This window comes from Nicotiana sylvestris, chromosome 8 (genome assembly GCF_000393655.2).
Source record: "Nicotiana sylvestris chromosome 8, ASM39365v2, whole genome shotgun sequence".
Lineage (NCBI taxonomy): Eukaryota > Viridiplantae > Streptophyta > Magnoliopsida > Solanales > Solanaceae > Nicotiana > Nicotiana sylvestris.
In genome coordinates, this window is record NC_091064.1 from 139,384,786 (window position 1) to 139,411,533 (window position 26,748).

Here is a 26,748-nt window from a genome sequence, read left to right on the forward strand (position 1 = left end):
AAACCAGTCCCATAACATAACACGGACCTGCTCGAGGCCTCAAATCACATCAAACAACATCTAAATCATGAATCGCACCCCAATTCAAGCTTAATGAACTTTAGAACTTTAAACTTCTACATTCGATGTCGAAACCAATCAAATCACGTCCGATTGATCTCAAATTTTGCACACAAGTCACATTCAACATAACGGACCTACTCCAACTTCCGGAATTGGATTCCGACCCCGATATCAAAAAGTCCACTTCCGGTTAAACTCCTCAAAACCTTCAAATTTCTATCTTTAGCCAAATGACTCCAAAATGACCCACAGACCTCCGAATTCACTTTCGATCGCGCTCCCAACACCAGAATCACCATACAGAGCTATTCCCAAACTCGGAATCCCAAACAGACATTGATAACACTGAAATGCACTTCAACCCAAACTTATGAAATTCTTGCAAAAATGATAACTTCCACAATAGGTGCCGAAACGTTCCCGGGTCTTCCAAAACCCGATCGGGACATACGCCCAAGTCCGAAATCATCATACGAACCTACTGGAACCTTCGAATCCTGATTCCGAGGTAGTTTACTCAAAAATCCAATCTTAGTCAATTCTTTCAGCTTAAAGCTTTCGAAATGAGAATTCTCTTTCCAAATCAAATCCGAACTTCCCAAAATTTAATTCCGACCATGCGTACAACTCATAATACCTGAAGTGAAGCTGCTCATGGTCTCAAACTGCTGAACGACGTGCTAGAGCTCAAAACAATCGGTCGGGTCATTACAATTTTGATCCAACCTATCTTATTCATCGAAAATTAAGCTAATTTTTAGCCCAATTTAATCCATGCATAGCTTTACTAAAATATCTTTTAAATATATTTTTTATTTGATATCTTATATCTCACCACAACAAAAGGAAAAAATCTTATTTAGCAATTAAACAATTCATAAGGAAACAATATATATTATTTAGGGAAAATTTACCTAGCTATACTATAATTGTCACGACCCAATATCTACTAAAGGTCGTGATGGCGCCGGACACCGCTGTTAGGCAAGCCAACCATAAATACTTAATTTAATTCTTATTTTAATAATTTTGAAAACTATAATTTTCCTTCAATTAAACTAGTAAAAGATAATCTTTACAAAATAAATAAAAGAAAATTTAGAAGTAAATACAGAATATCCCATAATCATCCCAGAACCTGGTGTCAAAAGTGCATAAGTAGTTTCTAGAAAATAAGGTAATACAACAACTGTCCGGAATACAATTTGGACAGAAAAGAAAATACAGTACAATACTCTAAAGGAGACTCTGTTGGCTGTGGATCGTCTCGAGAGATGCAGCTCACCTAAGTCTCCGCATCAACCATACCGCTGCGCCCAGCAAGGCCCCTAGACATACATGTGCCTGTGCAACAAAAATGCATAGCAAGTGTAGTATGAGTACAAAAACAATGTGTACCCAGTAAGTATCTCGTCTAATCTCCAAGAAGTAGTGACGAGAGGTCGACTTCGACACTTACTAGTGGTTCAATAATAATATTTTAATAATGTGAATAATTATGGGTTTTATAGGGCAAATGTAAACTAATAAATCCTGAAGCAGGTAAACAATTCCTTTTTAATAATAATAGATTTCCAAAGATTTATATTGCATCATTTTTATCAATTTATCTCAGGCCAAGGAAGGCAAATATCAACATCCATAAATCTCAAGGCAAGCAATACAAGCATGCGCAAACCATGCCGAGGTTATACGACCCGATCCAACAATTATTTAAACTGTGCACTGCTAGATAGTCGAATGGCGCAAACTATAGATGCATCTATTACCCCTCTCGTGAATCATACATGCGACATGGTCAAATATAAATAAACAATTACCCCACTCACGAATCATACATGCGATGCAGGTACACATAGAAACACGCATTCAAACAGTCGATCAAGACTTCATCAGGGAAACAATTATTCAAAGAAAAGTCAATTCTCTTTTAACGATTAAAGAAAAATGAAGTTTAACCTTTTTAGAAATTCGTTTACTAAATTCAATATGATTTAAGCAACTTAAGTTGTCAATAAGATTACAAATATTTCAGGTATAGCATGCTTTTGGGTCCTAGACCACCCGGACTTAAACGTAATAGTAGCTACGCACGGACTCTCGTCACCTCATGCATACGTAGCCCCCACAAATAGAAGCACATAACCAGTTATATCACCTATGAGGATAATTCCCTCTAACAAGGTTAGAAAGGAGACTTACCTCGCTTCGAAGTTCCAAAACCGGCATTCCAAACCCTTCTGAAGACTCAAATCTATGCACAATGCTCCAAAACTAGCCAACAATTATGTAAACCCATTAATATATGCTCAAACACTATAACAATTCAATTTATATCAATTCTCAACTCCGTTCGAAAAGTCGATAAAAATCACTATCGGGCCCACATGCCCGAATTTTGAAAATTATTGAAAATAAATATTACCCATAACTCATATGGTCTATATCCAGAAATTCATCCAATTTCATCCATAAATCGACCATCAAATAAAGGATTTACCATTTTTCAACATAGGGGCTCAAAATCCCAATTTCTACAATATAAATACGAATAAAAATAGAAACCACCAGAAATAATCATGGAGAAACATCAAAATAAAGGTCATATATTTACCCCCATGTTGAGACGAGAACAACATCATAAAAATCACCTCAAACGGAGCTCTAGAACTCAAGATATGCCCAAAATACTAAAATCCTCAGTTTAAAACACTGTCCAGGCGATTTTTCTTCATCGCCTTCACGGGAGACCTTCGAGTTCGCGAAGGGCAATTTTTTGAGGTGACTGGTATATCTAGAAATCCTTCTTCGCATTCGTGGAGCCTCTCTCACGTTTGCGAAGAACAAATCTTCGCACCAGAAACCAGCAATTTTTTCCCGACACGGAAATGGGCATAACTTCCTCATACAATGTCCAAATTTGACGATTCTTTTTGCTATGGCTCCGTAATTACGATATGGATTTAACGGTTCAATAAAAACTTAATTTTGAGCTCATTTTTTTAATATGGTACCCTTTATGTCCAAATAAACGATGTTGAAACATCAAATAAGAGCGCGATACAACCCGAAACACACCCGAGGCCCCCGGGACCCCGTCCAATCACACCAACCCACTCCATAACATAACATGGACCTGCTCAAGGCCTCAAATCATACCAAATAACATCAAAACTACTAATTGTATATCAATTCAAGCCTAATGAACTATTGAACTTCTAACTTCCAGTTCTGATGCCGAAACCTATCAAATCACGTCCGATTGACCTCAAATTTTGCACAAAAGTCAAATTTGACATTGCGGACCTACTCCAACATCCAGAATCGGAATCCGACTCCGATATCAAAAAGTCCACTTTCGGTCAAGCTTCTAAAAAACCTACAAATTTCCAACTTTCGCTAAATGACCCCGAAATGACCTACGGACCTCCAAATCCACTTCCGAACATGCTCCCAATACCAGAATTACCATACGCAACTATTTCCAAACTCGGAATCCCAAACGGACATTGATAATATTGAAATGCACTCTAACTCAAATTTAGGAAATCCTTCTAAAATGCCAACTTTCCACAATAGGCGCCGAAACGCTCCTGGTTTATCCAAAACTCGATCCGGACATACGCCCAAGTCCAAAATCATCATACGAACCTGTTGGAACCTTCGAATCCCGATTCCGAGGTTGTTTACTCAAAAATCCAATCTTAGTCAATTCTTTCAACTTAAAGCTTCCGAAATAAGAATACTCTTTCCAAATCAACTTCGAACTTCTCGGAATTCAATTCCGACCATGCATACAAGTCATAATACCTGAAGTGAAGATTCTCATGGCCTCGAACTGCTGAACGACACGCTAGAGCTCAAAACGACCGGTCGGGTCGTTACATTCTCTCCCACTTAAACATACGTTCGTCCTCGAACGTACTAAGAACTGCGCTTGAGATGCCCGAAATCACTGTTTAATACCCCGAGCACCCACCCGTGCTACCACAACTTAATTGAGCACATTAGCTCGATCAAATCTGAAGATATTCTCTTTTATTTAGGCAAATAAGCATCAGAGCGCAGTTTTAACATCTGAAATCCTTCGTCTGGCCTGCTTCCAATTTATGAACACCGTATCAATCACTACACGATGCACCGAGACATGACTGCACACCTCTTCTGAATTCACACTATGCACTGCATAACTCATATGACCATAATAACATCCTCTGATAACAATAGCCGAAATTTCCACGATTATGAAACTCCCATTGCACATCATGACATACATAGGTCTTGCTCTAACTCTTACAATACCACCATGACGGAAGATGTGCGTAGAAATTAATAACCACTGCCAAATCAACAATCATTGGATCTATACTCCTGACAAGAACCATCACCTCATTCTAAACCAAATAATGGTATTTACTCTTTAATACACTTCATATAATCCGATTGCACTGATCCTAGATCCCATAATCTCGTCTCACCCAATACGAATTGCTCAGGCAATAAGCCACCCCAGACCTAACCAAAAGTCTCACATGATGCCAAAATGTGCCAATAGGCTACCAGTTCGAATGTGATACATAAGGAAAACTAACTCTGGAAGGGACTACTCAACTCACACAACTAATACGAACTTTCCTCAGAAAATGAGAAAAAAACACATAAAAATAGAATATAGAAACTGTACTCAACATCACACTGTTGCGGCGTGCAACCCGATCCAAACAACATACATGTGGTGGCGTGCCACCCGATCCACACATAAAATTCACATAAGAAGATACATACCGAGCTAAATTGCTCATTACTACAAAATACCGAATATCGGCCACAAGTATGCTAAGTGCATAATACCATCCCTAGTGAGACAGATAGCGCCATAAGCTACAAAACTTAAGCACAACTGAAGTGCGACATATGATCTGAATCCCAAGATCCATCCTACTCACATAACACCATCGCTATGAGGAACCTCAATACATAAGAAATTTATCAAGTTGTTTCGCAACTCACACGACACAATATATCATTACATGAAATAGCCGACGATGAAATAACATCCAACGTCCGAATACTCCTCCATAAGGAGCGCTATGCTGAAATGAACGCATCCGGCCTGACATAGAGCCCATATTCATATTTAAATCCATTCACAGACCTCAAGTCGATTCTGATCATACCAAACTAAGCCAATAATCTTTCCTGGGTCCATAATAACCCCCTAACCCCCTTTTTCCCATAACACACAAGAACAACCATCATAACCGGAGCAATTCTCCACAGTCCACAACCCAATAAGCCGAGTGCCCTCTAGGAATTAATTCTCAAATTAACGATATCACCACAATCTTCATACTTGATTTAATTCTTCAATCAATCAAGTGACTACATACCCCACTTATACAATCTTCCCATGGGGCATGCTCTCACGACCTTCCGTAACAGATAACAAGTCTGCACATCCATACCACCAACCGCACTAACGCTGAAAAGCGATCAAGAATCCACAACCAGGATGAAAAGCCTTTTTCGCAAAATATCGATCTCAGATGAAGCTGAAGACAATGCCAGCTTACTCTAAACATTCAAATCCCGATCCTGCTCATCCGAGCTCGTGACATCCTTGTCAACATAGAACCGAAACCTTGATCCTCACTTCAAATTCCATACCACTCACTGCAACCAACATGCCAATATATGATAGAACAAGATTTTCATCATAACTCCACAACCACTAATAGATTAACACTTCATCATATAGAAACTTTTCACTTAACTCATTTCAGGAGAACCATAGCAAGACACAAGTGAATTCTCATAACCGTAGAATATGCAAATCTTCAAGTAGTGGTCTAAGCCACCATAGCCCTTCCGGGATCCGCCTACACATAATAGGCCATAACACTAGAATACTTCCGAATAAAACCAATTACGGCGGCCGACAAGCCTCACATGTACCGTCACAAATCACTTGCATAACTTAATCACGCTGAAGGAACTAGTCATTGCCACCATCATGCCAATTCAATCATGGTTAACCAAATCTACTTCTTCTAACTTATCCTCAATTGTCTTAGAAATAATAATAACTCCATTCAACACAAAACGAACTCAATCCGCACTCATCTCGAGTGGCCTTGTAACACAAGACCATGCCGTCTCATATCCCACGAACCACCTCATGCCTTCTTTGTGCGCATATTCGCATCTCAAATGGTATATCCATTCTGATAATTCCTCTACGAACCCGGAGTCTTTTTCTCTCATTCACCCAAATGTTACACTGCAAGCCGAAGATATCATAAAACATTCCAAGCCTCTTTTCATAATCTGCTGCAAAAGCTCGATTCTTAACCATACTTATGGGCTCAAAATCATTAGGCACCATACTTTAGCTTTTGAATCCACTAGGACCGTTGTTGAGAGCCACCCACTCTGACCTAGTCCCGAATATAATCAACTCCATGAATCTTCTAGTACATGAACACCCTCTCGACGAAGCACCCAGCTAAATCACTTTCCTTGAAACCCGCATCTATACAAGGCATAAATCTTGAATCCTTCCCCAAGTCTGAACATGAGTCAATAAGGCCAACCATAGCACACCTTTAACAATTCCTTTACTCAAATTACCTTTTATGTTCTTTTCCCTTAGCTGAAATAACCCATCAACATGCTAATAACCGGAAATCTCACAAATAGACAATTATGCAATCCAACCATAGGAGGTGGGACTCTCCCACTTAGCTTGAAGCCACTATTACACAACTCTGAAACCCACCAATATTCTTTATCTCTTATTGACATGACCTTGCGTAATTAAACCGCCAGATTCCTCGAAATCCTTCTGTTAGCATTTCATGAACACTCTGAATCTCTAGCAACATTTACATATTATACCTCTTACCGAATAGCCAGTAATATCCTTCGCAGGAGCTTCACCAATCACGCGACCGCTGACCTGCTCACGGGAGATAACCCACCTGAGCCTGTGCTCACTCACCAGCTACACAAGTCCATTCACTCCTCGGGGACATCAACCAAATGTGCGATAATATCTTCCATTTAAAAGTTATGTTGTATCCTTCTTCATATCAAGCAGCTCCTTTCCGTCATATTAAATCTCCCACCGTATGCTAGCCAATATTTCAAATTAAGCTCGTAGACCCAACCACCGTCCACTAAAATTCCCAAATCACTCCAAACTTTCCTCAAGGGTGTAGTTATCCTGCCACTGAATCCACGTGCTGCTCTGCCACTCTCCCACTTTGGCCTAAACCTTTTCTTTAAGCAACTATTCGACTTCAGCTTCTTACATCTGGCTTTCTTAAAAATTTAACCATCACATGACACCTCCCACATGTACTTCCTCATCCTTCGATGCCCAGTTATTGCCTTAAATAAAAATCTATCTTCGTAGCATTTGAACCCACAAATCGCTACTAACTTTAAAACTTTCCGAAGATCATTTTTCTCGAGTTGTCAATATTAGAAACACCGATTCAATCCTGAACCACCGCATCCCGTGAACTCTGACAGCCGCTTCTCCAATACTCTTTCACAATATCCTTCCCCAAAGGCGAATTGCAGAAGACCATGATGACGACACCACATCGCAGATGAAAATTCCACCACGCTCGAAAATACAAAGTCCCGTTACTTCCTCTACCCAAATTTGGACATTCATAGGCTAATTGCTTTTCCTCCGTCGGAAATAAGATACTGAATCTCGGAACCATGCACTGAGTAAACCTCCTTTCAAGTCATTCACTGCCCCGACACATGGGCATACATCCTACCATCACGTCACTACTGTGCGATAATCATTCATGAGCATCAAAGCAACCTGTGCATAGACTCAAAGCTCTCAGAAGTACAGCTACTGAGCTGAAATGACAAGATATCCTTCCACAAGGCGACGACAATAGCCCAATCAATTATGCATGGAGAACATCCCGCACCATATCTGTAGTACCATTACAATTCTTCAATTCCCAATTGATAACAAACGTTTCATGTCGCATAAGATTGAATAGGAAGGCAATAAAGGAATAAGACTCAAAGGAATCAAACCTCACGATGAGGAATCAAGAAGGGAAGTGCTCCTAACAACTGTGTAGCCTGTCGAAGATAAGTACAGACGTATCCGTACCGATCCGCAAGACTCTACTAGACTCGCTCATGACTCTTGAGACCTAAGGGAACCTAGTGCTCTGATACCATGTTGTCACGACCCAAAATCTACTAAGGGTCGTGATGGCGCCGGACACCGCTGTCAGGCAAGCCGACCACAAATACTTAATTTAATTCTTATTTTAATAATTTTGAAAACTGTAATTTTCCTTCAATTAGACTAGTAAAAGATAATCTTTACAAAATAAATAAAAGAATGTTAAGAAGTAAATACAAATTATCACATAATCATCCCAGAACCTGATGTCACAAGTGCATGAGCAGTTTCTAGAAAATAAGGTAATACAACAACTGTCCAGAATACAATTTGGACAGAAAAGAAAATACTCCACAATACTCTGAAGGAGACTCTGCTGGCTGTGGGTCATCTCCAGAGATGCAGCTCACCTAAGTCTCTGTATCAACCATATCGTTGCGCCCAACGAGGCCACTAGACATACATGTGTCTGTGCAACAAAAATGCACAACAAGTGTAGTATGAGTACAAAAATAACGTGTACCCAGTAAGTATCCCGTCTAATCTCGAAGAAGTAGTGACGAGAGGTAACCTTCGATACTTAGTAGTGGTCCAATAGTAATATTTTAATAATGTGAATAATCATTGGTTTTATAGGGCAAATGTAAACTAATAAATCCTGAAGCAGGTAAACAATTCCTTTTTAATAATAATAGATTTCCAAAGATTTATATTTCATCGTTTTTATCAATTTATCTCAGGACAAGGAAGGCAAATATCAACATCCATAAATCTCAAGGCAAGCAATACAAGCATGCACAAATCATGCCGAGGTCGTACTGTCACGACCCAAACTGAAGGGCCATGACTAGCACCCGACCACACTTGCCGAGCACCAACGTACATTTCATCTAACCTTCATTATTATCTTTTAAGGCTGACGAGATCAATATAAATGGTAGACCTAGATCATGGACAACCAGCAATAAAATATGACGGCATGAACATACATAGCAGGGGATGACCAGACAATCAAGAAACTACGTATAAGATATGAGCTACCTCGCTACTATGAAAGACTATACAACAAAAACTAGCCGACAAGGCATACCAAACTATACATGAGACGACACCTGTCTATGAGCCTCTAACAGAACATAAGTGTTGCAACATAGCCGGAACAGGGCCCCGACATACCCATAATGTCTATAACAAAAATTGCATACCAAGACCAAGGCAAGTCCGGAGAAGGGATCTCGCCAATCACCGCTGAACTGGACAGTCTACTGTGGTGGGGGAGCTGCACCTGCCTGTCTATCAGGACCTGCAGCACGACATGCAGCGTCCACAAATAAAAGGACGTCAGTACGAATAAAGTACTGAGTATGTAAGGCAAGGAACCATAAATGCGATCAGTAATGTAAGCAAGGATAGAGAATATACAACCTGTAACATCTTAGTACCTCTGAGGGCTACTTACATGAAATGCATGATACATATGTATAAATACATAAACCTTTAAAGCATTCGCCTCTGTGGGCATCATCATCATCATATCGTACCCGGCCATAATAGGCTCGGTAAAATCGTACCCGGCCACGTGGAGCTCGGTAAAACCCAACTGATCAGTGGTTGCACAATAGGTGCCGTACCCGGCCAACTATAGCGTGGCTCGGTAGAGTAAAATAGATACATATATATAATGCATGCTCGACTCATGGAATCACATTCTAAACCTTTCGGAGTGACGTAAGGTCGGTATCCTCTGTACACGTTATTAGGACTAAGTCTTCACTATGAACCTTATAAGATTCAGGAAGTATGAACAACATTGATAACATAAGAATAAGAGAAGCAACATGTATCAATCGTTCCATAAGAGGGAAAACAATGTAAGTACTGCTAGCTTCTAAGAGTAGAGTATCTTTGGAAGCTCGTTCATTACATTATGTACAATCGGAGTCGTGCAAAAGAAGGAAAGGGATAGCCTCACATACCTTGTATATACTTTCCCAATCTCAAGCTATGCAATTGTCAAAACTCCTTAGTCTACAATAAGAGAAACGATACTATCGTTATCATTTAAGCGTCATAACTATTATATATCGACCACAACCTATTTTACGATGAAACGGACAGCACCTCCCCTATATATATGACCTCACACCATTCAAAATAGTCACCAAACAGCCCAAACAACATCAATAATAAACATATTGAGCCTCCCAATATAGTCCACACACAGCCTAATCACTCCATACATACGACGACCACCATAGTCGTGTCAAACAATCTGGAAATGTTACGAATAACTATCAGCCCATAACCCTACATATATATGGTGTTTCCCCACACCCTTCCTCCTCCAAAACTCCACAAGATAGTAGTAAAATACGCAGCCCAACAACAACGCAAAACAGTCCACAAAACAATAACATTACTACCAAACCTTTCGATATATATCTCACAAGTTCTAGCTTCAATGGCTTAGCCGCAACTTGGATAATCTTAAATACATATAGAGTAAGAGGTTACTTACCTTTATACAGAAAGAACAACTCCAATTTGACCTTAAATTTCCATGAAATATCCCTCCAATGCTGCCACAACAACCAAAAAGCGAAACTAGCGATCAATTAGTGTTTTTCGACACTAGAATCACTTTAGAAGGCTTGAAATCACCTAGGATTGATATTAAGAACATGAGGGAGTATTTACAGAACATAAACCCTTTAAAACAACCTCCCACACGAGCTGGAACAACACAAAAATGAGCAACAACAAGAAGAACAAGAGACTTACTAGCGCCACGGAATTCCCGACACTTGATTTGTGTTGTTTGCCCCTTTTTTGGGTCTTGAATCTTGAGAGAACCTTGAGAGGATGTTCCTAGGGTTCTAAGGTCTGAAAATAGTGAAAAGAAATGACTTAAAATGGGTTGTAGTCATCCTATATAGGTCCAAATATCTTAAACCGACTTAGTGGGCCCCATAGAGAGGTGCTTGGCGCAGTCTCGCGAAAACGCAAATATCTCTCTACTCCGAGATCGTATCGATGAACGGTTTAATGCGTTGGAAACTAAACTCATAGATCTTTAATTTTGTGCCCCATAATTCCTTGTAAATTATGAGAAAAGATTAGAAACATTTGACCTAATGTTTAAGTAAAATTATGAACCTAAGTTGCGACAACTTTTGTCGACTTTTGTTTCATAACTCGTTTGACTTCAAGACTTATGATACGGATATAATATGATTAAAATACCTTAATAAATGACCTCTTGAGTGTATTAAGCACCGCTAGATTACCTAAAAATACGAGTTACAACATCCTTGATTCGTTTAACTTCTAATACTGGTTAATCACCCTTATACACTCTTGTATCACTTAAGACCAATAGGATTGACTTCTTATCATCTCAAAGATAATTCCTTCTTGGATTTATGTTAACTAATATATGGCATGAACTAACACATGCGGATATGGGTTGTAACACCCTCCCCCCCTTAGGAACATTCGTCCTCGAATGTAAGGGTTTATGGGGAGTTTAAATCATCGTGGATTCCAATGGAAATTTCCGATCAATTTTCCCCTATAAAATGGCCACTAGCAAAACTTGCAAGTAATTAAGCCCAACATATGGTTTCACAAGTCTACACAAAGCATTATGCGTATTTACATTATCTACATATCATCATTTTGTATTAAGGAGGAGTATTCTTAAATTATTGCTTACCTCATAGAGCCGTTTCTTCTTCCAATGTATCCTGTCTTCCACCAGCATCCTTGTTATCTTCATTCTGGAATAAGTAAGGGTATTTTGACTTCATCTCCTTTTCTGCTTCCCATGTCATTTCTTCCATATTTTTGTTCCTCCACAATACTTTGACGGAAGCTACATCTTTTGTTCTCAGCTTGCGGACTTGCCGATCTAATATCGCCACTGGCACTTCTTCATATGATAGGTCCTCTGTAACTTGTACATCTTTGATAGGGATGACTCGAGAAGGGTCTCCAATACATTTTCTCAACATAGATACATGGAATACCGGGTGGACAAATTCCAATTCTGATGGCAATTCTAACTCATAAGCAACCTGTCCAATCCGTCGAAGAATTTTATACGGCCCGATATACCTTGGACTCAGCTTACCTTTCTTCCCAAAACGCATAATACCCTTCATTGGTGAGATCCTCAGGAAAACCCAATCACCAACCTCAAACTCTAGATCACGACGTCGGACATCAGAATAAGATTTTTGCCTGCTTTGTGCCGTCCTCAATCGCTCCTGTATCACTTTCACCTTCTCAATAGCTTGGTGAATCAAATCTGGCCCATATAATTCTGTTTCACCGACTTCGAACCATCCAACTGGTGATCTACATCTCCTCCCGTATAGTGCCTCGTATGGGGCCATTTTAATACTGGAATGGTAGCTATTGTTATAGGCGAATTCTATGAGTGGAAGATGATCATCCCAATTCCCCTTAAAATCTAGAACACATGCTCGTAGCATATCTTCCAGCGTCTGAATGGTACGTTCAGCCTGTCCGTCAGTCTGCGGATGAAATGCAGTGCTGAGATTTACTTGTGTGCCTAAACCCTTCTGGAAAGACCTCCAAAAGTTAGCCGTAAATTGAGCTCCTCGGTCTGATATAATAGATATGGGCACACCATGAAGCCTAACAATCTCCTTGATATACAACTTCGCATAATCTTCAGCCGTGTAAGTTGTCTTCACTGGCAGAAAATGGGCACATTTTGTAAGTCGATCAATTATCACCCAGATGGAGTCAAACTTATGATAAGAGCGAGGTAATCCAATAATGAAGTCCATATTAATCACCTCCCACTTCCAGGTCGGAATCTCTATATTTTGAAGCAATCCACCGGGTTTCTGATGTTCTATCTTTACTTGTTGACAATTGGGACACTGGGCTACAAATTCTGCAATAGACTTCTTCATATTATCCCACCAATACTGCTCCTTGACATCATGATACATCTTTGTCGAGCCGGGATGGATGGAATATCGGGATTGATGAATCTCATTCATAATCTTCTCTCGCAACCCTGCCACATTAGGCACACACAATCGGCTCTGGTATCTCAGTGCCCCATCTTTTCCGATCCTAAAAGCCATACTTTTACACTGTTGAATGCTTTCTCTTAATCGTACTAAGATAGGATCTTCATATTGTCGTGCTTTTACCTCGGCTACCAAAGATGATTCTGATGTATTCTGTACAGTAACACCTCCGTCATCAGAGTCTAACAATCTGATTCTCATATTGGCTAGCTGATGAAGCTCTTTAATCAACCCCCATCTACCCGCCTCAATATGTACTAAGCTTCCCATTGATTTACGGCTGAGAGCATCTGCCACAACATTGGCTTTACCGGGATGATACAATATCTCGACGTCGTAGTCTTTCAATAATTCAAGCCACCTACGCTGCCTCAAATTCAACTCTTTCTGCTTGAAGATGTATTGTAAACTCTTGTGATCTGTGTAGATGTCAACATGGACGCCGTATAAGTAGTGCCGCCATATCTTCAAAGCATATATTACTGCAGCCAATTCCAAATCATGGGTTGGATAATTCTTTTCATGCTTCTTCAATTGTCTTGATGCATAAGCAATCACATTCCCACGCTGCATCAATACGCACCCCAAACCTATACCTGAGGCATCACAATATACCACATAACCTTCTGTTCCTTCAGGAAGAGTGAGCACTGGTGCAGATGTCAATCGATTCTTCAACTCCTGAAAACTACGTTCACAAGTGTCAGACCACTGGAATTTGGTAGCTTTTTGTGTTAACTTAGTCAATGGTGATGATATAGAGGAAAATCCTTCTACAAACCGCCTATAATATCCTGCTAGCCCTAGGAAGCTGCGGACTTCTGATGGTGTTGTAGGTCTCGGCCAATTCTTTACTGCATCGATCTTCTGAGTGTCGACACTAATACCCTCATCAGATATCACATGGCCAAGGAATGCTACTGAGTTCAGCCAGAATTCACATTTGGAGAGCTTAGCATATAACTTACGATCCTGAAGCGTCTGTAATACTATCCGCAAGTGGCCCGCATGTTCCGCCTCCGAACGAGAATACACTAGAATGTCATCAATGAATACAATCACGAACACATCAAGATAGGGCCTGAATATAGTATTCATGAGATCCATAAAAGCTGCTGGGGCATTTGTTAGCCCGAACGACATCACCAAGAACTCAAAGTGCCCATATCTTGTCCGGAAGGCCGTCTTTGGAATATCCTTCTCCCTAACCCTCACCTGATGATACCCTGAACGTAAATCAATCTTAGAGAAATACTTGGCACCCTGGAGTTGGTCAAACAGGTCATCAATTCTTGGAAGTGGATACTTGTTCTTTATAGTAGACTTATTCAACTGTCGATAGTCGATACACATCCGTAACGACCCGTCTTTCTTCCGCACGAATAGGACTGGTGCACCCCAAGGTGAAGTGCTAGGCCTAATAAAGCCCTTATCCAGCAAGTCCTTCAACTGCACCTTCAACTCTCGCAACTCTGCCGGGGCCATTCTGTATGGAGGAATAGAGATCGGTTGAGTGTCAGGCAACACATCAATGCTAAACTCAATCTCCCTTTCAGGAGGAAGGCCCGGGAGTTCATCTGGGAAAACATCTGGGAATTCGTTAACCACAGGGATTGATTGTAAAGTAGGCGGTTTCGCCTCCGCATCCCTAACGCGAACGAGATGATAAATGTAACCTTTTGAGATCATTTTCCTTGCCTTAAGATAGGAAATAAACCTACCTTTCGGTGTAGCAATGTTCCCTTTCCATTCAATGACGGGTTCACCCGGAAATTGGAACCTAACCATCTTCGTACGACAATCAACATTTGCATAGCATGAGGCCAACCAGTCCATTCCCATTATCACATCAAAATCAACCATTTCTAACTCAAATAAATTTGCCGAGGTTTGACGACTACAAATCATCACAGTGCAACCTCTATATACCCTTCTAGCAATCACAGAATCTCCTATCGGAGTAGATACCGCGAGGGGTTTACTTATCAATTCAGGTTCAATGCCAAACTTATTAGCCACAAAGGGTGTAACATATGATAATGTAGATCCCGGATCAATCAGCGCATATACATCATAAGAAAACACAGATATAATACCTGTAACAACATCTGGAGACGACTCGAGATCCTGTCGACCTACTAGAGCATAGGTTCGATTTTGAGCACCACTCGAACTCGGCACTGCACCTCTACCCCTACCACGACCTGTCGACTGCTGAAAACCCCGTGCTGGAGGTCGAACTGATGAGGAAGAACCAGACACAGATCCAGTCGGCTGAGCCATACCATCACCTCCTCTATTAGGACAATCCCGCATCATATGGCCAGGCTGCCCGCACGAATAGCATGCATCAGAACCTCGACGACACAGTCCAAAGTGGGCCTTGCCGCACTGATCACAATGTGGTGTTGGGGGTCTCATCTGACTAGTATCCCTGTGATGTTGCGAGCCAGATGCCCGCGAACTCTGACCTGGACCAGAATAGGATCGATCATATCGAGGCCTCTGAAACTGTGGAGGAGCACTAGCTACAGGTGGCGCCGAACTCCTCGAAAACTGTGGCCTGATGCGGCCTCTGAAGTCATCAGAATACCCTGCAAATCTCGCCCTCTTATGCTGGCCTCTATCCTGCTCCCTAACTGCCCTCTGCTGGCGCTTACGATCCTCTAGGGTCTGGGCATAAGCTTGAATACGGGAAATATCCATGCCCTCCACCAAGGAGGCTGTCGTACACTCATTTATTAGATGTGGTCCCAACCCATTCACGAACATATGCACCCTATCACTCATCTCGGCCACCATATGGGGAGCATACCTTGCCAAAGAATCAAACTGCATACTGTACTCTCGCACACTCATATTACCTTGTCTAAGGTTCAAGAACTTATCAGCTCTAGCTCGTCGTATCTCAACTGGCAAGTAGTGACGAAGAAAGGCCTCAGAAAATTCCTTCCACACAGCTGGAGGAGGGTTCGGACCCCTGGATCTCTCCCAACTATCATACCAGAGAACCGCTAAATCCCGTAGCCGATAAGAAGCCAACTCTACTGCCTCTGTATCACTAACATGCATAACCCGAAGTGTACGATGAACCTGGTCAATAAAAGTCTGTGGGTCCTCCTTGGGGTCTGATCCGGTAAACACTGGAGGGTCTAAATTAATAAAATCACGAACTCTTGTACTAACTGGTTTCTCAGCAGCACCTGTATTCTGCCTCTGAGCCTGAGCAGCTACCAAGCTAGTCAATAACTGCAAAGCACTCTGCATATCCTGGTCTGGAGTGCCAGACGGAGGAACTGGAGGCGCTGGGTGCCTTCTAATATCCTCTGGAGGAGATGGAGTAGATGAGGTATGAGAGGGCATCTCACTTTGAGCCTCACTTTGTCCTGCTCTGACTTGGGGCACCTGACTGGTACCCTCTCCCGCTGCTGTATCAAGCCGTCTACTAATCGTTTGCTTCCTAGTCGAAGGCATCACTGGAAAAAACAAGGTGAATATTAGAGACGAACACTTACGACTCAACTCTACGCACGATCTAGATTCAGGAAGAAGGTAACAACCCTAGATGTCATGTAGCCTCCTGATTATAAATGTGGCGCGCTACACATCCATAATCAAGACTCTACTAGACACGGCTCATAGACAACCCCTAGGACAGACTTGCTCTGATACCAAGTTTGTCACGACCCAAACTGAAGGGCCATGACTAGCACCCGACCACACTTGCCGAGCACCAACGTACATTTCATCTAACCTTCATTATTATCTTTTAAGGCTGACGAGATCAATATAAATGGTAGACCTAGATCATGGACAACCAGCAATAAAATATGACGGCATGAACATACATAGCAGGGGATGACCAGACAATCAAGAAACTACGTATAAGATATGAGCTACCTCGCTACTATGAAAGACTATACAACAAAAACTAGCCGACAAGGCATACCAAACTATACATGAGACGACACCTGTCTATGAGCCTCTAACAGAACATAAGTGTTGCAACATAGCCGGAACAGGGCCCCGACATACCCATAATGTCTATAACAAAAATTGCATACCAAGACCAAGGCAAGTCCGGAGAAGGGATCTCGCCAATCACCGCTGAACTGGACAGTCTACTGTGGTGGGGGAGCTGCACCTGCCTGTCTATCAGGACCTGCAGCACGACATGCAGCGTCCACAAATAAAAGGACGTCAGTACGAATAAAGTACTGAGTATGTAAGGCAAGGAACCATAAATGCGATCAGTAATGTAAGCAAGGATAGAGAATATACAACCTGTAACATCTTAGTACCTCTGAGGGCTACTTACATGAAATGCATGATACATATGTATAAATACATAAACCTTTAAAGCATTCGCCTCTGTGGGCATCATCATCATCATATCGTACCCGGCCATAATAGGCTCGGTAGAATCGTACCCGGCCACGTGGAGCTCGGTAAAACCCAACTGATCAGTGGTTGCACAATAGGTGCCGTACCCGGCCAACTATAGCGTGGCTCGGTAGAGTAAAATAGATACATATATATAATGCATGCTCGACTCATGGAATCACATTCTAAACCTTTCGGAGTGACGTAAGGTCGGTATCCTCTGTACACGTTATTAGGACTAAGTCTTCACTATGAACCTTATAAGATTCAGGAAGTATGAACAACATTGATAACATAAGAATAAGAGAAGCAACATTAACATCAATCGTTCCATAAGAGGGAAAACAATGTAAGTACTGCTAGCTTCTAAGAGTAGAGTATCTTTGGAAGCTCGTTCATTACATTATGTACAATCGGAGTCGTGCAAAAGAAGGAAAGGGATAGCCTCACATACCTTGTATATACTTTCCCAATCTCAAGCTATGCAATTGTCAAAACTCCTTAGTCTACAATAAGAGAAACGATACTATCGTTATCATTTAAGCGTCATAACTATTATATATCGACCACAACCTATTTTACGATGAAACGGACAGCACCTCCCCTATATATATGACCTCACACCATTCAAAATAGTCACCAAACAGCCCAAACAACATCAATAATAAACATATTGAGCCTCCCAATATAGTCCACACACAGCCTAATCACTCCATACATACGACGACCACCATAGTCGTGTCAAACAATCTGGAAATGTTACGAATAACTATCAGCCCATAACCCTACATATATATGGTGTTTCCCCACACCCTTCCTCCTCCAAAACTCCACAAGATAGTAGTAAAATACGCAGCCCAACAACAACGCAAAACAGTCCACAAAACAATAACATTACTACCAAACCTTTCGATATATATCTCACAAGTTCTAGCTTCAATGGCTTAGCCGCAACTTGGATAATCTTAAATACATATAGAGTAAGAGGTTCCTTACCTTTATACAGAAAGAACAACTCCAATTTGACCTTAAATTTCCATGAAATATCCCTCCAATGCTGCCACAACAACCAAAAAGCGAAACTAGCGATCAATTAGTGTTTTTCGACACTAGAATCACTTTAGAAGGCTTGAAATCACCTAGGATTGATATTAAGAACATGAGGGAGTATTTACAGAACATAAACCCTTTAAAACAACCTCCCACACGAGTTGGAACGACACAAAAATGAGCAACAACAAGAAGAACAAGAGACTTACTAGCGCCACGGAATTCCCGACACTTGATTTGTGTTGTTTGCCCTTTTTTTGGGTCTTGAATCTTGAGAGAACCTTGAGAGGATGTTCCTAGGGTTCTAAGGTCTGAAAATAGTGAAAAGAAATGACTTAAAACGGGTTGTAGTCATCCTATATAGGTCCAAATATCTTAAACCGACTTAGTGGGCCCCATAGAGAGGTGCTTGGCGCAGTCTCGCGAAAACGCGAATATCTCTCTACTCCGAGATCGTATCGATGAACGGTTTAATGCGTTGGAAACTAGACTCATAGATCTTTAATTTGGTGGGTAGATCACCCCGTAATTCCTTGTAAATTATGAGAAAAGATTAGAAACATTTGACCTAATGTTTAAGTAAAATTATGAACCTAAGTTGCGACAACTTTTGTCGACTTTTGTTTCATAACTCGTTTGACTTCAAGACTTATGATACGGATATTATATGATTAAAATACCTTAATAAATGACCTCTTGAGTGTATTAAGCACCGCTAGATTACCTGAAAATACGAGTTACAACATCCTTGATTCGTTTAACTTCTAATATTGGTTAATCACCCTTATACACTCTTGTATCACTTAAGACCAATAGGATTGACTTCTTATCATCTCAAAGATAATTCCTTCTTGGATTTATGTTAACTAATATATGGCATGAACTAACACATGTGGATATGGGTTGTAACACCCTCCCCCCTTAGGAACATTCGTCCTCGAATGTAAGGGTTTATGGGGAGTTTAAATCATCGTGGATTCCAATGGAAATTTCCGATCAATTTTCCCCTATAAAATGGTCACTAGCAAAACTTGCAAGTAATTAAGCCCAACATATGGTTTCACAAGTCTACACAAAGCATTATGCGTATTTACATTATCTACATATCATCATTTTGTATTAAGGAGGAGTATTCTCAAATTATTGCTTACCTCATAGAGCCGTTTCTTCTTCCAATGTATCCTGTCTTCCACCAGCATCCTTGTTATCTTCATTCTGGAATAAGTAAGGGTATTTTGACTTCATCTCCTTTTCTGCTTCCCATGTCATTTCTTCCATATTTTTGTTCCTCCACAATACTTTGACGGAAGCTACATCTTTTGTTCTCAGCTTGCGGACTTGCCGATCTAATATCGCCACTGGCACTTCTTCATATGATAGGTCCTCTGTAACTTGTACATCTTTGATAGGGACGACTCGAGAAGGGTCTCCAATACATTTTCTCAACATAGATACATGGAATACCGGGTGGACAAATTCCAATTCGGATGGCAATTCTAACTCATAAGCAACCTGTCCAATCCGTCGAAGAATTTTATACGGCCCGATATACCTTGGACTCAGCTTACCTTTCTTCCCAAAACGCATAATACCCTTCATTGGTGAGATCCTCAGGAAAACCCAATCACCAACCTCAAACTCTAGATCACGACGTCGGACATCAGAATAAGATTTTTGCCTGCTTTGTGCCGTCCTCAATCGCTCCTGTATCACTTTCACCTTCTCAATAGCTTGGTGAATCAAATCTGGCCCATATAATTCTGTTTCACCGACTTCGAACCATCCAACTGGTGATCTACATCTCCTCCCGTATAGTGCCTCGTATGGGGCCATTTTAATACTGGAATGGTAGCTATTGTTATAGGCGAATTCTATGAGTGGAAGATGATCATCCCAATTCCCCTTAAAATCTAGAACACATGCTCGTAGCATATCTTCCAGTGTCTGAATGGTACGTTCAGCCTGTCCGTCAGTCTGCGGATGAAATGCAGTGCTGAGATTTACTTGTGTGCCTAAACCCTTCTGGAAAGACCTCCAAAAGTTAGCCGTAAATTGAGCTCCTCGGTCTGATATAATAGATATGGGCACACCATGAAGCCTAACAATCTCCTTGATATACAACTTCGCATAATCTTCAGCCGTGTAAGTTGTCTTCACTGGCAGAAAATGGGCACATTTTGTAAGTCGATCAATTATCACCCAGATGGAGTCAAACTTATGATAAGAGCGAGGTAATCCAATAATGAAGTCCATATTAATCACCTCCCACTTCCAGGTCGGAATCTCTATATTTTGAAGCAATCCACCGGGTTTCTGATGTTCTATCTTTACTTGTTGACAATTGGGACACTGGGCTACAAATTCTGCAATAGACTTCTTCATATTATCCCACCAATACTGCTCCTTGACATCATGATACATCTTTGTCGAGCCGGGATGGATGGAATATCGGGATTGATGAATCTCATTCATAATCTTCTCTCGCAACCCTGCCACATTAGGCACACACAATCGGCTCTGGTATCTCAGTGCCCCATCTTTTCCGATCCTAAAAGCCATACTTTTACACTGTTGAATGCTTTCTCTTAATCGTACTAAGATAGGATCTTCATATTGTCGTGCTTTTACCTCGGCTACCAAAGATGATTCTGATGTATTCTGTACAGTAACACCTCCGTCATCAGAGTCTAACAATCTGATTCTCATATTGGCTAGCTGATGAAGCTCTTTAATCAACCCCCATCTACCTGCCTCAATATGTACTAAGCTTCCCATTGATTTACGGCTGAGAGCGTCTGCCACAACATTGGCTTTACCGGGATGATACAATATCTCGACGTCGTAGTCTTTCAATAATTCAAGCCACCTACGCTGCCTCAAATTCAACTCTTTCTGCTTGAAGATGTATTGTAAACTCTTGTGATCTGTGTAGATGTCAACATGGACGCCGTATAAGTAGTGCCGCCATATCTTCAAAGCATATATTACTGCAGCCAATTCCAAATCATGGGTTGGATAATTCTTTTCATGCTTCTTCAATTGTCTTGATGCATAAGCAATCACATTCCCACGCTGCATCAATACGCACCCCAAACCTATACCTGAGGCATCACAATATACCACATAACCTTCTGTTCCTTCAGGAAGAGTGAGCACTGGTGCAGATGTCAATCGATTCTTCAACTCCTGAAAACTACGTTCACAAGTGTCAGACCACTGGAATTTGGTAGCTTTTTGTGTTAACTTAGTCAATGGTGATGATATAGAGGAAAATCCTTCTACAAACCGCCTATAATATCCTGCTAGCCCTAGGAAGCTGCGGACTTCTGATGGTGTTGTAGGTCTCGGCCAATTCTTTACTGCATCGATCTTCTGAGTGTCGACACTAATACCCTCATCAGATATCACATGGCCAAGGAATGCTACTGAGTTCAGCCAGAATTCACATTTGGAGAGCTTAGCATATAACTTACGATCCTGAAGCGTCTGTAATACTATCCGCAAGTGGCCCGCATGTTCCGCCTCCGAACGAGAATACACTAGAATGTCATCAATGAATACAATCACGAACACATCAAGATAGGGCCTGAATATAGTATTCATGAGATCCATAAAAGCTGCTGGGGCATTTGTTAGCCCGAACGACATCACCAAGAACTCAAAGTGCCCATATCTTGTCCGGAAGGCCGTCTTTGGAATATCCTTCTCCCTAACCCTCACCTGATGATACCCTGAACGTAAATCAATCTTAGAGAAATACTTGGCACCCTGGAGTTGGTCAAACAGGTCATCAATTCTTGGAAGTGGATACTTGTTCTTTATAGTAGACTTATTCAACTGTCGATAGTCGATACACATCCGTAACGACCCGTCTTTCTTCCGCACGAATAGGACTGGTGCACCCCAAGGTGAAGTGCTAGGCCTAATAAAGCCCTTATCCAGCAAGTCCTTCAACTGCACCTTCAACTCTCGCAACTCTGCCGGGGCCATTCTGTATGGAGGAATAGAGATCGGTTGAGTGTCAGGCAACACATCAATGCTAAACTCAATCTCCCTTTCAGGAGGAAGGCCCGGGAGTTCATCTGGGAAAACATCTGGGAATTCGTTAACCACAGGGATTGATTGTAAAGTAGGCGGTTTCGCCTCCGCATCCCTAACGCGAACGAGATGATAAATGTAACCTTTTGAGATCATTTTCCTTGCCTTAAGATAGGAAATAAACCTACCTTTCGGTGTAGCAATGTTCCCTTTCCATTCAATGACGGGTTCACCCAGAAATTGGAACCTAACCATCTTCGTACGACAATCAACATTTGCATAGCATGAGGCCAACCAGTCCATTCCCATTATCACATCAAAATCAACCATTTCTAACTCAAATAAATTTGCCGAGGTTTGACGACTACAAATCATCACAGTGCAACCTCTATATACCCTTCTAGCAATCACAGAATCTCCTATCGGAGTAGATACCGCAAGGGGTTTACTTATCAATTCAGGTTCAATGCCAAACTTATTAGCCACAAAGGGTGTAACATATGATAATGTAGATCCCGGATCAATCAGCGCATATACATCATAAGAAAACACAGATATAATACCTGTAACAACATCTGGAGACGACTCGAGATCCTGTCGACCTACTAGAGCATAGGTTCGATTTTGAGCACCACTCGAACTCGGCACTGCACCTCTACCCCTACCACGACCTGTCGACTGCTGAAAACCCCGTGCTGGAGGTCGAACTGATGAGGAAGAACCAGACACAGATCCAGTCGGCTGAGCCATACCATCACCTCCTCTATTAGGACAATCCCGCATCATATGGCCAGGCTGCCCGCACGAATAGCATGCATCAGAACCTCGACGACACAGTCCAAAGTGGGCCTTGCCGCACTGATCACAATGTGGTGTTGGGGGTCTCATCTGACTAGTATCCCTGTGATGTTGCGAGCCAGATGCCCGCGAACTCTGACCTGGACCAGAATAGGATCGATCATATCGAGGCCTCTGAAACTGTGGAGGAGCACTAGCTACAGGTGGCGCCGAACTCCTCGAAAACTGTGGCCTGATGCGGCCTCTGAAGTCATCAGAATACCCTGCAAATCTCGCCCTCTTATGCTGGCCTCTATCCTGCTCCCTAACTGCCCTCTGCTGGCGCTTACGATCCTCTAGGGTCTGGGCATAAGCTTGAATACGGGAAATATCCATGCCCTCCACCAAGGAGGCTGTCGTACACTCATTTATTAGATGTGGTCCCAACCCATTCACGAACATATGCACCCTATCACTCATCTCGGCCACCATATGGGGAGCATACCTTGCCAAAGAATCAAACTGCATACTGTACTCTCGCACACTCATATTACCTTGTCTAAGGTTCAAGAACTTATCAGCTCTAGCTCGTCGTATCTCAACTGGCAAGTAGTGACGAAGAAAGGCCTCAGAAAATTCCTTCCACACAGCTGGAGGAGGGTTCGGACCCCTGGATCTCTCCCAACTATCATACCAGAGAACCGCTAAATCCCGTAGCCGATAAGAAGCCAACTCTACTGCCTCTGTATCACTAACATGCATAACCCGAAGTGTACGATGAACCTGGTCAATAAAAGTCTGTGGGTCCTCCTTGGGGTCTGATCCGGTAAACACTGGAGGGTCTAAATTAATAAAATCACGAACTCTTGTACTAACTGGTTTCTCAGCAGCACCTGTATTCTGCCTCTGAGCCTGAGCAGCTACCAAGCTAGTCAATAACTGCAAAGCACTCTGCATATCCTGGTCTGGAGTGCCAGACGGAGGAACTGGAGGCGCTGGGTGCCTTCTAATACCCTCTGGAGGAGATGGAGTAGATGAGGTATGAGAGGGCATCTCACTTTGAGCCTCACTTTGTCCTGCTCTGACTTGGGGCACCTGACTGGTACCCTCTCCTGCTGTTGTATCAAGCCGTCTACTAATCGTTTGCTTCCTAGTCGAAGGCATCACTGAAAAAAACAAGGTGAATATTAGAGACGGACACTTACGACTCAACTCTACGCACGATCTAGATTCAGGAAGAAGGTAACAACCCTAGATGTCATGTAGCCTCCTGATTATAAATGTGGCGCGCTACACATCCATAATCAAGACTCTACTAGACACGGCTCATAGACAACCCCTAGGACAGACTTGCTCTGATACCAAGTTTGTCACGACCCAAACTGAAGGGCCATGACTAGCACCCGACCACACTTGCCGAGCACCAACGTACATTTCATCTAACCTTCATTATTATCTTTTAAGGCTGACGAGATCAATATAAATGGTAGACCTAGATCATGGACAACCAGCAATAAAATATGACGGCATGAACATACATAGCAGGGGATGACCAGACAATCAAGAAACTACGTATAAGATATGAGCTACCTCGCTACTATGAAAGACTATACAACAAAAACTAGCCGACAAGGCATACCAAACTATACATGAGACGACACCTGTCTATGAGCCTCTAACAGAACATAAGTGTTGCAACATAGCCGGAACAGGGCCCCGACATACCCATAATGTCTATAACAAAAATTGCATACCAAGACCAAGGCAAGTCCGGAGAAGGGATCTCGCCAATCACCACTGAACTGGACAGTCTACTGTGGTGGGGAGCTGCACCTGCCTGTCTATCAGGACCTGCAGCACGACATGCAGCGTCCACAAATAAAAGGATGTCAGTACGAATAAAGTACTGAGTATGTAAGGCAAGGAACCATAAATGCGATCAGTAATGTAAGCAAGGATAGAGAATATACAACCTGTAACATCTTAGTACCTCTGAGGGCTACTTACATGAAATGCATGATACATATGTATAAATACATAAACCTTTAAAGCATTCGCCTCTGTGGGCATCATCATCATCATATCGTACCCGGCCATAATAGGCTCGGTAGAATCGTACCCGGCCACGTGGAGCTCGGTAAAACCCAACTGATCAGTGGTTGCACAATAGGTGCCGTACCCGGCCAACTATAGCGTGGCTCGGTAGAGTAAAATAGATACATATATATAATGCATGCTCGACTCATGGAATCACATTCTAAACCTTTCGGAGTGACGTAAGGTCGGTATCCTCTATACACGTTATTAGGACTAAGTCTTCACTATGAACCTTATAAGATTCAGGAAGTATGAACAACATTGATAACATAAGAATAAGAGAAGCAACATGTATCAATCGTTCCATAAGAGGGAAAACAATGTAAGTACTGCTAGCTTCTAAGAGTAGAGTATCTTTGGAAGCTCGTTCATTACATTATGTACAATCGGAGTCGTGCAAAAGAAGGAAAGGGATAGCCTCACATACCTTGTATATACTTTCCCAATCTCAAGCTATGCAATTGTCAAAACTCCTTAGTCTACAATAAGAGAAACGATACTATCGTTATCATTTAAGCGTCATAACTATTATATATCGACCACAACCTATTTTACGATGAAACGGACAGCACCTCCCCTATATATATGACCTCACACCATTCAAAATAGTCACCAAACAGCCCAAACAACATCAATAATAAACATATTGAGCCTCCCAATATAGTCCACACACAGCCTAATCACTCCATACATACGACGACCACCATAGTCGTGTCAAACAATCTGGAAATGTTACGAATAACTATCAGCCCATAACCCTACATATATATGGTGTTTCCCCACACCCTTCCTCCTCCAAAACTCCACAAGATAGTAGTAAAATACGCAGCCCAACAACAACGCAAAACAGTCCACAAAACAATAACATTACTACCAAACCTTTCGATATATATCTCACAAGTTCTAGCTTCAATGGCTTAGCCGCAACTTGGATAATCTTAAATACATATAGAGTAAGAGGTTACTTACCTTTATACAGAAAGAACAACTCCAATTTGACCTTAAATTTCCATGAAATATCCCTCCAATGCTGCCACAACAACAAAAAAGCGAAACTAGCGATCAATTAGTGTTTTTCGGCACTAGAATCACTTTAGAAGGCTT

General features: G+C 41.7%; 2 long non-coding RNA genes across 2 annotated transcripts; both read right to left on the reverse strand.

Annotated features, from left to right (window-relative positions):
* Positions 1 to 9,119: 9,119 nt before the first annotated feature.
* LOC138874412 (uncharacterized) lies at positions 9,120 to 10,383 on the reverse strand. Its single transcript, XR_011401394.1, has 3 exons — positions 10,326 to 10,383; positions 10,207 to 10,258; positions 9,120 to 9,533 (listed from the first exon to the last, which is right to left on the reverse strand). It is a non-coding gene; the product is annotated as an uncharacterized lncRNA (long non-coding RNA).
* A 6,664-nt stretch (positions 10,384 to 17,047) lies between these two features.
* LOC138874413 (uncharacterized) lies at positions 17,048 to 18,313 on the reverse strand. Its single transcript, XR_011401395.1, has 3 exons — positions 18,256 to 18,313; positions 18,137 to 18,188; positions 17,048 to 17,461 (listed from the first exon to the last, which is right to left on the reverse strand). It is a non-coding gene; the product is annotated as an uncharacterized lncRNA (long non-coding RNA).
* Positions 18,314 to 26,748: the final 8,435 nt, after the last annotated feature.